Here is a 19,038-nt window from a genome sequence, read left to right on the forward strand (position 1 = left end):
TCTGGCTGTACTCCTTTGTCATCATTCCACCATGACCTACTGGGATCACTATGCAATGTTATACCACCAGCAGCACCGTATCTGTTATGTATATGATTTTATGATGTCTATTATTTGTGTTTCAATGTATTTTAACTTTTTAATGTAAGCTACCCTGAGCTTCCCTTGGAGGGAGAACAGGATATAAATTGAATTAAATAAATAAATACACTTTCTGTTACACCCCTCCTTGGTGGTGCTCTACCAGGAGAATAGAAAGGTCTCGGAAGATACCGCCTGCCTCTGTGTATCTACAGAACAAAATTCTGAAATTTTATAGAACCTTTTTTCTACCCATCCTCTCTTCAGATTTCTCTCCGATCAAAATGGAATTGAGTAGAAATTGACTCAAAATTCCTAAAAAGAGATTGTTGGATTTCAGGAAGAAATTAAATAAAGAGGGGAGTGTAGTTTGCTTATGTATTTTAAGCCAAAAATTTTGGATTTTCCCGCATCTCCACCACATATGGTAAAACGTTCCCACATTTGTTTTAGATTTCCAACATTTATTGTAACAGTTGAATAACACTTGGCTGTTTTATCAGGGGACCAATGCCATCTGTGAAACATTTTATAGATATTTTCTTTGTATGTTATTGCTCTCATATATTTTGTTGGCTTCCATATTTTGGATCAATGGTCTAAGTCTATATTGTGTCCTATATCCTGCATCCATGTAATCATCATTGTTTTAACAGTCTCATCTTGCATATATTTATCTAGCAGAAAACTATATAATTTCTAAATCATTTTATCATTTGTCAATAGCCAGATTTTATCAAGTTTGTTTTTTGATCTGTAGAAACCAACTTTACTATCTTTATTATATCTAGTTTTTAATTGCAAGTTTTCCCACCAGGTTAGTTTTAAGTTTTTTACAAGTAAGGTCTCTTCTAATTTATTATTTTCATCTAGCAGCACCTCATAGCTTTCTTTCTTTTCCTTAACAACTAAGGTAGGTTTTATGAAGGCTTCAAGTGGTGATACCCATTTTGGAATTTTAGTATAGTAACATTCTTTTAGTTTCCCCAAACTTTTATTAATGCTCTTCTTATCGTGTGTTGCTGGAAGTTTGAATGTATTCTATCTTTCCCATACCACACATATGCATGCCATCCCATGCTTAAATCATGGCCTTCTAAGGTCAAGCCTCTAGTATTTTCCAAAGTTAGCCAATCTTTTATCCATCCAAGAGCTACCGCTTCATAGTATATACTTCAGTTAGGTAGACTAAATCCTCCTCTCTTTTCTATCTTGTAAAACCTTCCACTTGATCCTTGGCCTTTTGGAGTGCCAAACAAATTGGCTAATTATTTTATCAAGATCCTTAAAGTACTGTGATTTTTTTAAAATTGGTATGTTTTGGGCTAGGAAATCTAGGAATTACATTCATTTTTATCGTAGCAACCTTTCCCATAAATGATAATTTGAGATCTTTCCCTTTCGATAAATCTTTTTTTATATATCCATCAAAAGTTTGTTAATGACTTCCAGTTTTGGTGACTTGCAGGCGGGTGTGCTCTATCACAGCTCTGATGTGAGCACCCCACAAACGTGCCGATGGGGGGCCCCAAGTTGTTCTTGGACCCCTCAGACCCCTTGTAGAGGGGTCTCAGACTGGGGCATGAGATGTGCCTCTCCCAAGGCGGAAGCCAAAGTATTGAGGCACCTTTTTGCCCTGATAGACCCCCGCAGCAAGAAGCCAGCATGGCACCAAGAGGTGCACACCGGACAGAGTGTACAAGGATCCCGAGAAATGATCTTCTCTACATGTCAAGCGAACGCAAGTACAAACATGAGTGAAGCCATGATCCAGCAAACAATCAATAAAACACTATTAGTAAATCCGCCCCAAAGCCCCAAACAAGCAGTACGGGGAGGGGAATGCCCAATCCCGAAATGACTGAGGTTAAAGCGAGAGGTGGAAAGGGCGGCTCGAAGGAAGCGGATTACGATGATGTGTGCAGCGGAGCAGCAAGAAAGCAATAAATACCAGACTTACTTTTAAACTTTCTTCTTGTGTAAACAATGACGCAGCGAACAGAAAAAATGGCGTTGAAAGCGAAACTTATAATACGAACTGCCAGCACAGCATCGCCGGCTACTGAACCGGAAGTAACCACAGACTTCCCCAAACTGACTGCTGTAGCTTTGCGCCCTCTACTGGACCAGATGACCAACCTTAATGTCAAGCTGGGTACGTTGCAAAAGGAACTCAAAGAAATTTCAGCGAGGAAGAAATAAAGTGGATGTTCCTGAAGCAACAACAGAAAGCGGAAGATGGACCTGAGAAAGCAGAGGAGAACAAAGACACAGAAGAAGAAGAGAAAGAGGGGGAAGACTGTGATACCATCTCAAAGAGTCTGGCAAAACTCTTTGATCCTGAAGCAGAATGGGCTGTCTCCCCTAAACCATCTAAAAACTAATTTGGACTTTGATAAGAGGAAAGGAAACTGCAAAACAGAATAACTTTGATAGCCTGATGTATATTTTTAGTGCATAACTTTAATTCTATGATATTTACACCTTAGCTAAAGAGATTGTGATTGCTTGCTTGACACTTTTGCATTAGTAATCTTCATGTTTTACTATTAAGATAATAGAGATGTATCAACAACCTTATATTTCTGAATTATGGATCCTTCTTACTCTTTATTTTAAGTTGTTCCATTACCCTGACCCTGTAGTTTTGTAGCTTAGAAAATAAAATAAAAAAATAATTGTCTTCTACTAAGATGTTAGTTCTGTTAGTCAGTACTATACCCAAATATCTGACTCTTTTTTTCCCATAGAGGAAATTTCTTGTAGTTGGTTTATTTGGTTCTGTGTACAGTTTTTAGTTAATATATTTGGGGTTTTTTGAAATTAATTTTAAGGCCTTCCACTTGCCCATATCCTTGTATTATTTTTATCAACTGAGTAATAGATATTTTCAATTCTTCTAATATGAAGACAAGATCATCAGCGAAGGCTTGTAATTTAAATTCCTCTCTTATCTTCAGGCCTTTTATCTGTTCATTTTCTCGTACTAAATCATTCAGTGTCTCCAGTGTAAATATAAACAGTAACGGTGATAACAGGCATTCTTGTCTCGTCCCTTTTTGTATTTCAATATTTTGTGTTATATCTCCATTTACTATAATTCTAGCAGATTGAGTTTTATATATCACTCTAATCATTGTGAGAAAATATAGACTGCAATCCCAAACATTCAGTTTTTGCAATAAGAATTCCCAATTTACATTGCCGAAAGCTTTTTCAGCATTGAGAAAAATTAATGCCATTTGTTTCTCTGGATGTATTTTGTAATATTCTAAGACATTAATAATAGTCCGTATATTGTTTTGGATTTGTCTCTTCGGCAAAAAACCTGCTTGATCTTGATGAGTGGTTTGTACTAATACCTTTTTAAATCTAGCGGCTAAAATATTGGCAAATATTTTATAGTCTGCATTCAACAATGATATTGGTCTATAGTTTTTGATTTCTTTTTCATCTGTATTTGGTTTGTGAATTAGTGTTATCAGAGCTTGATTCCAGGAGTCTAGAAGTTTTTCTGATTTTACTATGTTTTGAAGTAACTCTTTATTTCATCATCAAATTTCTGATATATTTCTGATGGTAGTCCATCAGGGCTCGGAATTTTCTTCTTTTTCAATTTCTTAATTGATTCCATAATTTCCCAAACTGAGATCGGCTCAATTAAAATTGCTTTTTGTTTTTCATCAAATTTCTTTGTATTCCAACTTTGAATATATTCTTCTACTGATTGTTTACAATGCATCTTCTGCTGATATAAATTTTTATAGAAAGCTTCTACAATACTCTTCAGGTCTTGTAAGTTGTGTTTTTCTTCACCCTTTTCATATCTTAAAGCTTTAACTATCTGTTTTTCTCTTTCTTTCCTTAGCTTATATACAAGCCATCTTCTGGGTTTGTTTGTGTTTTCAAAATAATATTGTTTTGCGTATTCTATGCTTTTTGCTAGTTCTTGAGTTAGTAACAGGTTTATTTAATGCTGTAATATTTTAACTTAATCTTTATTTTTTCAGAATGTTTTTTATTTTATCTTCTTTTTAAATTTGCTTTCCCAAATTTTCATATTGTTTTTTTTTTTAAATCCCCGTAGGGATATTTTTTATTTTGTATATACTACAAACTACAAAGAAATATAGGGGAAGGGACTACAACTAGGGATAACGAAAAGCAAACCACACTAGACTAAAACCCCAAGAGAAGGAGATCTTGTCACTGTTAGTAAATATGTTAGTACCATTAGTTTTATTATCACAATATACTTGTTGAGTTCTTGCTTATAACAATTCGCTTCTTGTATGTTATTTTGTTAGTTGTTATGAGAGAAGTCTCTGATCATCTTCTTATTCTTTGCTTCAAAAGGCCATTTTCCAAGTCCTTCTGCCTTTACTTCGGCTTTCTGTCTCTAAAATTGTACACCACTCTGGAAGGTCCTGCATCCCCTTCCGCCGCAGAATCCTCCTCCATTCCCGAGGCAGCAGAGTCACCCGACTTTGATTCTCCCTCTTTAGACTCATCATCTGTCCCCAGCTGACATTTCAAAAATTCTTTAGCTTTAAAAGTGGAGTCTATCTTCTCCCTTCTTTTGTTGATCTTAAAGATGACACTATCCAGAACCACCCATCTGTACGATATTCCATTAGTTTGAAGAAAAGAAATTAATTCCTTGTAATGTTTCCTCTTTTGTCTAATTTCAAATGGAATGACCTTTAAGGTTTTGATGGTTACATTTCCCATTTACAGTGGAGTTGCTGAAGTTGCTTTTAAAATGGCATCTCTGGTTTGTCTTCTTGAAAACTTGACCACTATTTCTTTTTCTTCAACTTCTTACTTGTGGTGTCAATCTCTTTAATTTTCTCGTTTGCCTGCTCCACTTTTTCCCCCGTCTCGTTCAGCTGAAGCTGCTGTGCCACAAAGTTTTTATTCATCACAGTCAATTGCTGGTTAATACCATCGAGTTGTTCCATCACCGGCTTGAGCATATCCACCAGGAGTTTGAGGACATCTGCTCCCTCTTCCGGTCTCAGACTCTGCCCGCCCAGCTTCGTTTTAAACTCTCTCTGCTGGACCGCCATCTTTCCCATTTTGTTTATAGTTTCTGCTGCTTCCCCACAACTCAGAAAACTTGCCAAATGACTTTACAATTCAGATAAGTCTCTCAAAACACTTTTGGTTTACTTCCTCCCCTCTCCCCCTTCGTGTCTTAACCGCTCATTCGCAAAAGAGGCATCCCTCTTTGCAATCTCTATTTCCAATCGCGGGGGGGGGGAATCACTTTTCAAACTACTCCATTTTTATTCAGAACTCACGTTCATTGTTGGCCAGTTTATCTGACCATGCTCGGTTTTACGCCATTCTGCTCGATTTCCGGCGCTTGTCCCGGCCACTCAGCGACTGGACCGTCGGGGTGGAGGGGAGCCTCAATTCTTCGGCATTACGCCATCGAAGAGGCTACCCCTCAAAAGCCCCCTGGCCTGGAGCCTATCACAAAGGCTCTGCGGGGGTGTCACTTGAGGTGGCACCCCTCCAGGTCGCTGGTGTGCGATTCACCCTCCACCATCGCTTTTCTGTTGACCGGAAGTCCCATATTGTTTTCTCTTTTGTTTCTTTTCCCATGCCTCCTGATAGATAAACCATCCTCTTACATATGGTTTAAATGTCTCCCATACTATTTCTATTGATATTTCAGGATGCATATTTATATTTTAAAATTCTTGGATTTCAATTTTTGTTTTTTTCACAAATTCTTCTCCTCTTAGAAGGCCTGTGTTCATAGTCCATCTAATCCTTCTTGGCATTTGCTGCAAGGTTAAGATTAAAGGGCTGTGATCTGCAAAGGTATTTGGCAATATTTCAGGCTCTACTAACTCGTTTACCATAGTTGTTGATATCCAGGCCATATTTATTCTAGACTATGAGTTATGTCTCGACGAGTAGTAGGTAGAATTTTTTGTATATATGTTTCTAATTCTCCATGCATCTACTATACTATATTCCTCTGCCATTTGAAAGAAGTTCTTAGGGAGAACATTTCCTGATTTTTTTTATCTCTTGCCTGATTTTTTCTCTCTATCTTGGAGTCAAACAGTGCATTATCATTTCCTATAATGCTTTCCTATTTCCTATAATCATCAAATGCTTTTATTGTCAAAGTTTCTAGTACCGTTTTAAAAAAATGCTTGGTTTTGGTTGGGAGTGTATATATTCACAATTAGCGTTCTCTTTTTTTGTTTCAAGATTGTAATTGCTACTATTCTTCCACCATCCGATGAGCATACTAATTCTGGGAATAGACAATCTTTAACATATATGGCCACTCCCCCTTTCCTTTTAGTATCTGCTGCAAAGAAGAGATTTCCATTTCCATTTCATTTATTAGCTTCATTGACCCAAGGTCTTAAGCCAAACATGCAAACAGCATCTATAAAATGCATTACATATAATTACAAGAAATTTAGACAGAACGTCTTTACAATAAAAGCTAGTAAACATGCTCTCGATCAGTAATATCAGACCACATTTTATAAACTTCAATGAATTCTATAAAATCCCATGATATTATGGAAATTAGTTTTAAAATTTTAAAATTGTATACAAAAGGTACTTATAACATTTCAAAGCCGCTTTCCTAATTCTTCAGTTAATAAATATTTCCATCTTCTTTTCTAATATGTCTCTTGAAGACATACTATATCTGTCTGTAGTTTGCTGATTTGATGAAACTTGTTTTCTTTTTTGTGGGCTATTAAGCCCATTCACATTAATAGAGATAATTCCAAGCCTTTTATTTATCTCCATCTTTATTTTTATTTCCCTTTGTCTTAATTCTATATTGGAATCCTGTAAGTATTTGTGATGGTGTCATATCTATTCTTTAATGTCCTTTTTTCAGTATACTCTTTCTTATTTTTTTCTGCTTCTTGCCCTGTTGGTTCTTCCTCTGTTTCACTATGGCTGCTGCCACACACGCTAAGTAATCCACTTTAAATCCACTTTCAGTGCACTTTCAAAGTGGAGTTTTACTGTGTGAACTGGCAAAATCCACTTTGAAAGTGCACTAAAAGTGGATTTAAAGTGGATTACTTAGCGTGTGTGGCAGCAGCCTAACTTCTTCTTCTTGCCAGCCTAGATCTTTTCCATATCTCTCAAAAACATCTTCCACTTTAAATATGGAATCTATTTTCTGTCTTCTGCCATCATAGTTGAATAACACTACTTCTGGTAACAACCATCTATATGTGATTCCATTTGATCTCAAAATGTCTGTCAGTACAGCATAATTTTGTCTCTTCTCCCTAACTCTCCATGGTATTTCTTTGATAATTTTAATCTCTGTTTCTTGTATAACCATTTTTGTGTCATTTGTTGCTCTGAGAATCTTTATCACGCATCTCTCTTCTGTTAAATTTTATGTGAACTTCCCGAGGTATTTTATTCCTCCTTGCATAAGAGGAGTTCCTTCTATAAACTGCATCGATTTCTCCTGCCACTTCTTCTTTTGTTCCTATGTTAAGTTGTTCTGTTAAATTGCATATCATTTCTTCTTTTAAATTTTTTCTATGTTTTCAGGAACATTTTGACATCTCAATATTAACATAGCTTTATCAATTTCAAAATTTATCAGTGTTTCCACCATTCGTTCGCTTTTTAACTTTAATTCTTGTACTTCATGGTCTACCTCATGTATTCGTTCCTCCATCTTGTTACTAGTCATTGTAATTTTTAGTATCTCCTGTTTATTTTCTGTTATCTGTTTCTTAATTTTTGCTGTCTCTGTTTTTGTGTGTGTGTGTTATTTCTTCCATTTTTAACTGTACGGGTTCCATTTCTTTCTTAATTAATGAAGGTAGTGTTGTTTCTACCATAGTTTTTACTGCCTGTGCTACACTTTCTTGAATAAGGCTTTTCAGGTCTTTCATTGTTATTTGTGCAAGACTCATGGTGTTAAATTTCAGTTGGCTTTGTGTTCCTATTTGTCCCGGTGATGTGATGGAAGCTTTCCTAGATCCAGTGGCCATCTATTTTAATTGGTCCAGTCTCAAAATGATTTGTTGTCTATTATTTTACAGTTAAATCTCCTGCTCTGCTTATATCTCTTATAATATGTTGTCTCACCTACTATTATATAATGTCCTGTTGATTTTTTGAAACAATCCTTAATGACATATGGTAAATACCTTATTATTAAGTGTTTTGGGAATGGGTGTTAGTTTAAACTTTCAAGTTAGACAGTAGGGCATAGGCAATGAGAAAAGGATAGTAGCTCTATTCACAGATAGTCTTCTTCTGGTTCATATACAATACGTCACTTCTCCACTCCTTCTTCAGTTCCAAGAATTCCATCTTTCCACAAATTTACTTTGCCTTTCAGCACTGTCCTGGAGGTGCAGATTTTCAGTTCCAGGCTCAACGACAGCGGGTGTGAGCAGGGGCTCTCTGCTCGCCTACACTGTTCCTATAGCCTTCTTGGACTTTTCCAACCTTCCAATATAGGTGCTCTCCCAAGACAGAGCTCTATCAGGGAGCCTGTCTTGAAACAGAGAGTGAGAGGCAGCGCCCTTGGCTTTTTTGGGACTGCTCCAAAGTGGGAAGCTAATAGGATGCCCGACGATTCACTGAGTGCAAGCTGAACCCAGAGGAACCTACAGAGTCTAAGATTTGCAACGCTGTTAAAAGGAACAAAAAATTTAAGTACTCAATTTTTTCATAATTTAAACTCTCCTTGGAGGGGAAGAACAAACTATGGGCTTTCAATTTAGGGAGTTGCCCCGAGTTGCTTTGTTAAATGAGCAAGTGATGGGTAATATCCCTTTAAGGCGGCCATGAAGGAACACTCAGTTAGACTGTGTTAAAAACCAGTAATTAAGAGCAACTAAGAGGGGTAACAAAATGCCAATGGGATGCATTCTAATCTATAGCTCTTTTTTTCTTTCCCTTGTTCTTTTTTTAAAATTTCTTTCCTGTGTGGAGATCCATATCGGGGATGGTAACTCCGGGATTTGCACTGTTGTTGGGTCCTGCAGTGACGGAGATGAGGCTGCTTGAAGCGGTGAGTGGAGGGGGCGTGGTGTGATCGGCGTGAGAGAGGAAAGACGTGGCGCAGTGTGAGAGGAGGAGGGAAGCAGAGTGGCTCACCCTGGTTGGAGGAGGGAGAGAGAGAGACGTGAGAGAGATGTGACAGCCAAGCATCTCAGAAGACTGAAAGTATTTTTACTTTTTAATGTAAGCTGCCTGGCAGGGAGGGTGGGATATAAATTGAATTAAATAAATACATTGAATTATTTGTCCTTTTTAATTGGTTCAAGGCTTTTAACCTAGAAATATCAAAGGTTGCAGTCAGAAGACAGGCTTAGCAAGGTCTGGCACTGCCTCTAATTTATCCGGATTTCTTTGTAACTGAGTTTTGATCAGACATTCCCCCCTCCTTAACCTGCCTGTTCATCCTGTGGTAGATTGATCAGATGTGGCAGCCATGGAGTGGCACGATCAGGCAGTCTTTTGAGTGTTTGCATAGATGCTTATTGGAAGAACAGACTCCTGGCAGGATGGCGACAGCTGTTAGCCAATGGGGTTGCTGGAGGAGGCTGCTGGGATATGAAGTGCAGTGTGGGGGAAGTGTTTTTGAAACAGCACTTTTGAAAAATTCAGTGTTTCAAATGTTTCAAAGCTGGGGGCGAGAATAGAGAAGCCTCATCCTGTGTCCTGCTGGTGTTTTTATTTAAAATCTTGGAGCGAAGCTGGAGTCATGGGCATTATTCTCAGACTGCCTCCCTCTGTCTCTCCCTCCCTCTGTCTCTGAAAGAACTCCTTTCAATTAACCCCTTCTCCATCCCATGTACCTCAAAGCACAGGAAAAAACTGAAATACACAAGTGTCTTTCTTTGGAAGTTTTTTTTAAAAAGAAAACATAGTTGGTGGAGATAGATGCAGTTATGCTCCCCTCACTAATTGCCTCAGAGGGGAAAAATAACCCCACACTGGAAGGGAACATTCAGACTTCCCAAACAGTTTGAGAGTGTGATAGGATTGATCAGATTTCTGGAGATGCTGGGTGAGACTGCTGACACCAGGAAGAACTGGACTTTCCTTGGTGTCGAATAACTCTGACTTGAAGACTAGTGAGATTGGGGTGCCAATGACTGGCAGACAGGAGACAGATATTGCTATCTGATCATGCATTTCAAATCTGGAAGGGACCAGCAACTACACAGGATCAAACAGCTCATTTGATCACAGCCAAAATGTATCGGGTTATATAGACTTCATGACTTCTTTGTTCAAATACTCACCACTTCAAGGGAGGATTGTGCCAATGTTTTTAAAGTATAGTTTTAGTGCACTTTGTAATAAAGACATATGTTTCGTTTAATTTATTTCTCAAAAAAAAATTACCCAACCTTTGAGTACCCAACTAAACTAAGTAGAAACAAAGAAGCTGCATTAACTTGGGGTGATTCTGCATTGGCTTTTCCCTCCATTGTTTTACTAAACCCACGTTGGAACAGAATTTCCCCTCTGCATTGCACGCTGCTTTCACTTTCTTTGATCATCGGGCTTTATGGTACCTTCTGCATAGATTTATGGTTGTTCAGGAGTGACTTCTCAAGCATATGGCATTGTCCTGGGTATTTGAATGTGGCTTTGAGCTGCACCTTTAGTAAAACAGTGGAGGAAAAAGCCAATGCAGAACCGCCCCTGCTTTCTTAGCAGTAATACTGGATCCAGTATGAACTCTTCACAGGGTCAGCAAGCATCACCTGAGGTGGGAGGCACATTGTCCTTCAAAACCTCCATCCTCCTACCCAACATTATGTTTGTCTTGTCATGATTTCATTTCAGCTTGCTCACACTTAGCCATTCAACCACAGCAGTAAGGCAGTGGCTCTCATGCATCACCAGGAGATTTGGATAAGGTAATCCAGATCTGGGTATTGTTGGTATACGGGTGACAGCCATCCCAAAAGCTATGAATTATTTACCCTAAGGGCTTTACATGGAGATTGAATAGCGGAATCTCACAGGATAAATGCCACACTGATGATAAGTGGTTTAACCCCCCCCCCCGAAAGGAATATTTTTATTATTTTTTCATAAGACTACATAACTACAAAGAAATATATGGGGGGGGACTACAACTATGGATAAAGAAAATATACCCACACTAACTAAAAACCCAAGAGAAGGAGATCATATCTGTGTTAAACTAAATACTAGTAACTAAAGTGTTAGTAACACAATATACTTGTAATGTTCTTGTTTTTCACAGCTTATATGTTAGTTATTATGAGCGAACTTTCTGAGAATCTTCTTTACTTCAAAAGATGATTTTCAAAGTCCTTCTGCCCTTACTTCAGTTTTCTATCTCTAAAATTGTATACAACTTTCATTGCTCCCGCACCCGTTTCAACCGCAGAGTCCTCATCCGTTCCAGAAATGGCAGAGTCACTTGATTTGGTTTCTTCCCCCGATCCCAGCTGACGTCTCAAGAATTCCTTGGCTTTAAAAATGGAGTCAATCTTCTCTCTTCTATCGTTGATTTTAAAGATGACACCTTCAAGGATCGCCCACCAGTACTGAATTCCGTTAGTTTGAAGAAAAGAGATTAAGTCCTTATAGCTTTTTCTCTTTTGACGAATTTCAAATGGAATGTCTTTTAAAGTCTTAATGGTTGTATTCCCCAATTTCAGTGGAGTTGCTGAGGTTGCCTTTAATATAGCATCTCTGGTCTGTCTTCTTGCAAATCTGACCACAATCTCTCCAGGCAGGCTATTTTTAATATATAATTGGAGTAAGCCCGATAGGCAGTCTCCATATCTTTTAGTATTTCATCCGCTGGTAAGCCTGTTGCTGGAGCAATAATCTCACCCAGAGTCTTCTTCTTCTTTTTCAGTTTCAGGAACTCCCTGGAATCTGAGAATCATGTTGGCCTTTTCCATTTGCAGCTGTAACAGACAATTTTTTTGGAGGTTTTGTTTTGTTTCCACATCTCCCATTCTTTTCTTCATTTTCTTGTTTGCGGTGTCCATCTCTGTGATTTTCTCAGTCGCATGCTCCACTTTCTTCTCCGTTTCTGCCAGCTGGTGCTGCTGTAGAACGAAGTTTTGGTTTAGCGAGGTCAGTTGTTGGTTAATACCATCGAGTTGCTCAATCATCGGCTTGAGCATATCTGCTAACATCTTCATGATGTCTGCTCCCTCTTCCAGTTTTGGGCTCTGAGTGCCCGGTGCTTTTGCTTTTAACTTTCCTCGGGAAGCTGCCATTTTACAGTTTTGTTTACAATTTCAAACCGCTTCGCAAGGGCTCGAAAAACTTGTCGCTTCACTATCAGCACTCAAGTAAGTCTCTCAAAATAAACTCGCTGTTTATTTCCTCCCTTCCCCCTTCGATGCGTTTATCTGTCCATGCACTTAAGAGGCATCCCTCTTTGCACTCCGCTTTTCCCATGGGGGGGTAATCCGTTTTTTTTAAAGTACTCCATTTAATTTGAACTCATGTTCATTGTTGGTCATATCTCTGACCTCGCTCACATCTTTCGTTATTCTGCTCGATCTCCGACACCTGTCCCGGTCGAATTAGCTTGTGCCTGGAGGCCACACAATGGCAGGACCGTCAGGGCAGAGGGAAGCCTCGATTCTCTGGCATCAAGTCATTGAAGAGGCTAACCCTCAAAAGCCCTCTGACCTGGAGCCTATCACGAAGGCTCCGTGGGGATGCCACTTGAGGTAGCACCTCTCCATGCCGGTGGTGTGCTAATCGCTCCCCCGAGGTCCGGGGAGAACGACCGCCATCGCCAATCCACAAACCGGAAGTCAATGATAAGTGATTTCCAATGGCAACACTTTGAGTCCAGTCTGTAAGGAATGATTTAAACCACTCCAAAGCACATCCCCTGAGGCCTACTTCTGCAATAGCCACAGAAAAATCTAATAGGAGTAGCAAAGATGCATGACCTTTGTTTGCATTCAGATGGAAGTCATTAACAAAAGCCATCAGGGCTGTCTCTGTTCCATAACCTAGCCTAAAACCAGATGAAAAAGGGTTCAGAGCAGATGAGTTATCCAAGAAAACTTGGAGTTGGTCTGCTACTGTTGTCTTATTTTTTCTAGTCACTTAGCCCAAAAGGGGCAGATGAGAGACTGGAAGATGACTGTAGGTTTCTTTTTTAAAGTAGTGGACAGATAAGCACCTCTTTGAGTGGCCAAGGGAAAGTTCTTTGAGTAGGTGATTGATTTATGACAGACTCCAGGGGCTATTTAGTGTGGTCCTTGTGTGATTTCAGTGGCCATCGTGTGGTGTAGTGATCATCATGAGCTCTACCCCCTGGAGTTTCCAGGTCCTGAAGCTGCCCAGCTCTGTTGTTCCATCTTGGCTGATCCTGCAGAAATTTTTTCTTCTTTTCTCACTCCTACACTATTCCTATGGATGTCAATCAGACATTCTCACTTCATGTTCTTTATGTGATTTACAATGATCTATAGTCCAAATCCTGGAGTGTAAAACTTCTTGTTCAGCCCTTCCTTGTTTTGCTTAAATCTCTTGCCTTCTCCATTCTGTATGTTCTATAGTGAGACCCCTCTATGTTTTTTTTTTTTACTTAGTGGTTTTCCAGCTGAGAAAGAGACATGACCCTGCAATCTGCTGCTACTATAGCTATGCTGTGGCTATAGTTATGGTACGTGATGCAAAACCTATCCCTTCTACAGCTATAATTAGCTATTGAGCATGCAAACCAAATATCATTTAGGGATGTCACTATTGGAAAAGACATTTTCAAATGTACCTCAGGAGTGAGTGAAAATGATGTAGGGCATACTGCTGATAATTGTCAATCTGTGAGACACAGAAATGAGGTTTTAAAACTGAGATTTGCCATTTGTGAAGGGAAGAATCAAGGATAGATGCTAGTGACTAATGCCAGAAATGTTCTAGCTTCCTTCCCAACATCTGTTGATAATCTTTCTCTCATTCCTTTCTGTTAATATTCTCATTTACTCTTCTTTGCCTTTTGGTACAAAATGTATCTTGTTTAGGCCAGTTGACATAAGCAGATAGAAATTTTATATGCATGTTGTAGCATCAGGACCACGCACATTCTTCCTACAGCATATATTATTAATGTCTATGTGTACATAGGTGCGTGCTTCAGGTCATATGGTACTTGTTGACACACTGGGCAGAGGTTGTGCACAATGCCAATGTCCCACTGTGTGTATATCATTTTCACCCAGCAATGCAGCCAGTTCACACTGAATGCTACAAGACCCCTATTTCCTTCCTTGTATATTCTCAACATTACATCTGTAAACTGTCCCTAGGATTATGTGGCTAATGCAAGTTATTTTCCATATATGTCAAAAAAGATATTTAATGCTAGGAATCTGGGGAGAAAACATGCAAACACAAAGAAGTAAAAATAAGAGGAACGAAACCTGTGGTTGTCTTAATTTGTGCCTTTCAGTTAAATCAGCCTTTCCTGTACTCCCTACTAAGTAAGTGCAGTGCACATTTTTGCTAGCAAGGGCTCCCCTTGGTTATTATGGCTCACAGTCCATAGAAATACCGTGATTGGCTGTAATTACACCTACTATGTACAAGCTGAATACCCACTTCACACAGGTGCAGCTGCTGATGTATACTGCATTTAAAATAGAGTATTGAGGTTATCAGATCTCCTACACACTAAACCCAGGGGGGTGGAGGAGAAAAAGCCCAGCAGTAACTCATTAGCATCATAGGCCACACCCAACAGCAAAAACTCATTAGCATATTAAGCCACACCCCTGGCAGCATAGCTCATTAGCATATTAGGCCACACCCCATGTTACCAGAACTGTGGTCATCCAGCCACACCCACCTTTTGCTTCTTATTCTGTTTACTTTGTTGTCAAAACTTCGGGCGTTTTTTGTAGCAGGAACTTCTTTGCATGTTAGGCAACACACCTCTAATGTAGCCAATCCTAATGAGTTTATGCTGTTAGGTGTGGCCTACTATGCTAATGAGTTCCTGCTGGGCATGGCCAACTCAGGAGCCAGCCGGAACTCCGTTCCTGTGCGTTCCTGCCCAAAAATAGCCCTGACTAAACCTATGTTCACAAGCATGCACAAAAACACACTGTATTACCTTCCTAAAGCAGTTAGTAGATTCAGAAGTCAATGGGCTCAGAAGTATGTAATTCTTCTTAGGACTTCACTGTCACTTAGCAGCTCATTTTTTTATGCACGGAGTACATACTTTCTCAAAAAGGACAAAACTTTTTTTATTTCCATTTGTGTACCAATGGTCTGACTCAAAATAAGGCAACTCTGTGGGTGTGATATACTTCCATAAACAACTGCAATCCAAATCCTGGGTGCCAGTTAACACATGGATTCCCATATTTAACACATATATCATATTCATTGTGAACAGCGGCCTTGCTCACATGATCTACCCACTCCTTTCGATGGTGAGCAGATTGAGTGAAGAGGGCCTACTCACATAGAATGATTAAGCCTTGTTTTGTAATTTCTTCCTGGCAAGAACTGGAATATAATTCCCCCCAATTATTATTAACTCTAGATTTGTTTGTAGTTCCGGGTCTTCTCCTTTCCCCTTTCCTTCTATCTCTCTTTGAACAGAATGGGAATTCTCATTCTGAAGACCAAATGATAGAAATTATAAACAAACAATATGTTGTTGAAGGTTTTCATGGCCGGAGTTCATTAGCTGTTGTAGATATTCTGGGTTGTATGGCCCGTGGTCTTGGCATCGTAGGACATGATGTTTCACCAGTAGCTGTGACTGGCATCCTCAGATGTGTAACACAGAAAAATGGAGTACTCTCTGTCTCAAAGTGAGAAGAAAATGGTGGGCAGGTAATTCATATCTACTCAGGAAGGTGGGGTAGGGCTGAGTCATTATCCTGTAGGAGTTCCCCAGGCTGTGAACATGCAAATGGAGGCGCTTTCCTGAGGAGGTTCTTTTGTATATGGATTTTTCCTGAGGTGTTTTCCTGTTTCCTGAGGAGGTTCTTTTGTATGTGGATTGGCTGTTGAAATTCTGATCTTATCTGTAGTGCTATTGTCAGATGTAGAGCCTTTTGTGTTTTTCAGGAGAGGAAACCATGCCCTATATATTTTTAAACTCTCTTCTTCCCTGTGTAAACTGACATGGTAATTGGATGTGTTGTCCAGCCTTTCAGTGTCTTGGAACAAAATACTGTATCCTGTTTGAGTCAGCCCTACTTCACCTTCCTGAGTTGATATAAATTACCTGCCTACCATTTTCTTCTCACCTTGACACAGAGAGTACTCCATCTTTCTGTGTTATACCTCTGTCACAGTCAGTCACAGCTACTGGTGAAACGGCAGGTCCTACAGTGCCAAGACCATGGCCATACAACCCGGAAAATCTAAGAACATAAGAGAAGCAAATGTTGGATCAGGCCAATGGCCCATCCAGTCCAACACTCTGTCACACAGTGGCCAAAAATACCAGGTGCGATCAGGAGGTCCAGCAGTGGGGCCAGGACACTAGAAGCCCACCCACTGTTGCCCCCCCAAGCATCAAGAATACAGAGCATCACTTGTCACAGACTGAGAGTTCCTATTTATACCTTGTGGCTAATAGCCACCGATAGACTTCTGCTCCATACGCTTATCTAATTCCCTCTTGAAACTGTCTATGCTTGGGTGAAGAAGTACTTCCTTTTATCTGTTCTAACCCGACTGCTCAGCAATTTCATTGAGTGCCCACAAGTTCTTGGATTATGAGAAAGGGAGAAAAGTGCTTCCTTCTCTACCTGCTCTATTCCATGCATAACCTAGTAAACCTCAATCATGTCACCGCAAAGCTGCTTTAACCTTCCTTCATAGGGAAAGTGTTCCAACCCTTTTATCATTATAGTTGCCCTTTTCTGCACTTTTCCCAATGCTATAATATCCTTTCTGAGGTGTGATGACCAGAACTGTACACAGTACTCCAAATGAGGTCGCACGGTTGATTTATACAGGGGCATTATGATACTGGCTGAATTGTTTTCAATTCCCTTCCTAATAATCCCCAGCATAGCGTTGGCCTTTTTTTATTGCAGTTGCACACAGTCTAGACATTTTCATTGAGTTATCTACTACAACTCCAAGATCTCTCTCTTGATCAGTCTCTGCCAGTTCAGACCCCATCAATGTGTATTTCTAGTTAGGATTTTTGGCTCCAATGTGCATCAGTTTGCACTTGGCCACATGGAACCCTATTTGCCACATTGACGCCCACTCGCCCATCCTCGACAGATTCCTTTGGAGTGCCTCACAATCCTCCCTGGTTCTCACCACCCTAAACAACTTCGTGTCATCTGCAAATTTAGCCACTTCACTGCTTACTCCCATCTCCAAATCATTAATAAACAAGTGAAAAAGCATTGGACCGAGTACTGATCCCTGTGGTACCCCACTGCTCATCACCTTCCACTGAAAAAAATTCCCATTTATACTCACTCTCTGTTTCCTATTAATTAGCCAGTTTTTGATCCACAAGAGGACTTATACTTTTATCCCATAACTATTGAGCTTACTTCGGAGCCATTGATGAGGAACTTTATCAAAAGCTTTCTGGAGGTCAAGGTAAACAACCTCTATTGCGTCCCCCTTGTCTACATCTTTGTTCACTCCCTCAAAAAGCACTAACAGGTTAGTGAGACAATATCTTCCCTTACAGAACCCATGCTGAGTCTGCTTCAATAGTTTTTGTCCATCAATGTGCCTACTAATTCTGTTCTTTCTTTTTTTAACACTTAATTTTTTATTTTTAAAAAATAACAAGTACAACAGCAATAACAACTTCAATTTAAACAGTGGTAATAGGTTGTGATACATTTAAAATAAGCAGTCAAATAGGTAGCTTATACATGTAAAATCGTTCTCAACAGATAAAAGTGGATATTATTTAAATAATCGATAGAACACAAAGTCCAAATATTTCTTTGGTGTAGACCATTTCTTAATCGGAGATGAAGTAATATATTCAAAAAAAGGAAACCATTTATCTAGAAATTTGGAAGGATTTTGAGTCTTATGAAATGATAACATTTATCTGAGACTGTTAAATCCCATAATTTCATAAACCATTGGCTCAAAGAGGGGGATTTTTTTTTATTTCCATCTTTGAGCTATTGAAGTCTTTGCAGCAAGAATGAAAATTAAGAGTAGATCCGTTTTATTTTTGTTGGTTTTGAGAGTTGGCCAATGATTTAACAAGATTGATTCAAATGTAAAGGGGATTTTAAGAGTTAAGATTTGTTCTGAGTATCACATTATTGTCTTCCAAAATGATGTTATCTTGAGACAGTCCCACCAGCAGTGCTTAAACGACCCGATTTGGTCACAACCCTTCCAACAGTATGGGCTTGTAGTAGGAGTTATATGTGCTAAACGTGCTGATGTTAGGTACCATCTTGTATGTATCTTGAAGTTCTGTAGTCTAATGTTGAGTGCAGATGTTGTAAATAAATGATTGGACCAGATGGATTGACAGTTGTCTTTATCCAATGTTACTCCACAGTCTTTATGCCAAGCGTTTTGTACTGTAGTTTCAAAAGATTCAAATTGGTTAAATGGGCATGTCAGCAAGTGTGTGATGTCTGGGTTAGCAATAAAATGTTTAATTTGATGATATTGAATCCAGGGAATCGAAAATTTAAATTTAGTTTCTAATTGCGGTGTAGTAAGAAGTTGATTATTGTGAAATAAATCCCCTACCCTAATAATTCCTTTTTCTTTCCATGTGTTAAAAAAAGAAGGTTCTAGTCCTGGGATAAACCATTTCTGATTTTAAAATACAGTTAAAGGGGAAGTTGGTGGGGCTAATTGTTTGCAAACTTTATCCCAGGTAATTAAAGATAGTTTCAAAAATAGATTCTGGGTTTCTATAAATTTTCTGTGAGTAGGGAATGCCCAAATCATCTCAAAGAGGTGTCCTGAGGATAAATT

Source organism: Gekko japonicus, unplaced genomic scaffold, assembly GCF_001447785.1.
Source record: "Gekko japonicus isolate JY-2015 unplaced genomic scaffold, Gekko_japonicus_V1.1 scaffold118, whole genome shotgun sequence".
Classification (NCBI taxonomy): Eukaryota; Metazoa; Chordata; class Lepidosauria; order Squamata; family Gekkonidae; genus Gekko; species Gekko japonicus.